The following is a 1405-nucleotide window of genomic DNA, read 5'->3' as shown; positions in this document are numbered from 1 at the left end:
TGTGTGTGTGTGTGTGTGTGTGTGTGTGTGTGTGTGTGTGTGTGTGTGTGTGTGTGTGTGGCTGAGCGCTCATCAAGGTGGCAGAGGAAAAACACACTGTGGACGTATAAATCACACAGATAGGGGAAGTGAGACAGAGAGGGAAGAAGAAATCACGGCTAAGTGACGGGGAGGAGGTGAAGGAGGAACGGATGATGGGAAGAAAGAAGGGCACAGAGGACAATAAAAAAGTGGAGTGGAATAAATATGAGAGAGTCAGAGAATACAGCTGACTGAAGTTAAACAACAGTGACTCCGGTGCAGGGAGGAGAGGACCATTCACACACCAGTGAGTCCATAAAAAGCTTCGCTGCTGTTCTGTAAGGTGAAGAAAAGCAAGTCACCAACTTCATATTTCTCTCAGTTTGTCCCTCTAACATTCTAATGAATGAAGCCAAGGCTGTGGTGTGATGTGATGCTAACTGGTGTTCCTTCATTAGAACCTGTGGCCACCGTGACGGCTGCTCAGCAAACCGTCCGTCAGCCGCCGACAAGGTGCCGATCATGGAAGCAGGCGTTTCTGTGGACGCTTCACCAGCTGTTAGGTTAGTCTAGAGCTGAGAGGAATATTAAACATGCACCTTACTTCCTCTTCTTCTTCTTGTGTTTAACAGAGATCAGCTATTCTAAAGTGAACTCCAGCTGGTGATGGACAGGACAGCGAGGTGACACGGAGCATGTATGACATGACTTCCTGCTGAAGCCTGATGAACGCTGCAACGATCAATTCAATCTCTAATGTTTTAAGATTACATTACATATGAAGACAATATGCCTCTAGTTACAATGACATTCAAGTTTGACTAAATTAGTCAATTAAATCAGTTAATTTAATATTTTCCACTTATTACAAACCGTGTAAATATTATTTATTATGATATGTACATATTTTCCTATGGATGCTACCAACATACACACACAGTGATATTTATGAAGGTTTAAACCTTCCTGTTGTTCCTGTAGCGCTGAGTCTCTGGTTCCTTTGAACACAGTTTTGTTTTTGGTGAATCATGTGCAGGGGAAGTTTGGCACACAGCTCCATTACATAAACCACACACTCAAACAGAGAAACTATCACAGCAGTCCACCCACAGCCGGCCCGCGCTGAGGCCACCGCCGTCCACCCATGTAGCATCATCTCCTCCAGAAGACCGGCTGAACAGTCCAACCTGTGCTTCTGGTTGCACCGCGCAGCGTTTCGTGATCTGTTGCTCATCCAGAACCGTTCAACATGTCATCCGTGAGCACGTTTCTCAGAGGAAAGACTCCCAGCATCTGTCATTATTTTTGGGATTCAAACACTTTGCTGCTCAGCGCTGGTGTAGACGTGGGTTTTAGGGTCAAAGCAACACAGACCGGCTGCTCC

The sequence above is a fragment of the Stegastes partitus genome, unplaced genomic scaffold (genome assembly GCF_000690725.1).
Source record: "Stegastes partitus isolate 25-593 unplaced genomic scaffold, Stegastes_partitus-1.0.2 Scaffold890, whole genome shotgun sequence".
Taxonomy (NCBI): Eukaryota; Metazoa; Chordata; class Actinopteri; family Pomacentridae; genus Stegastes; species Stegastes partitus.
This window is presented reverse-complemented; position numbering follows the sequence as displayed.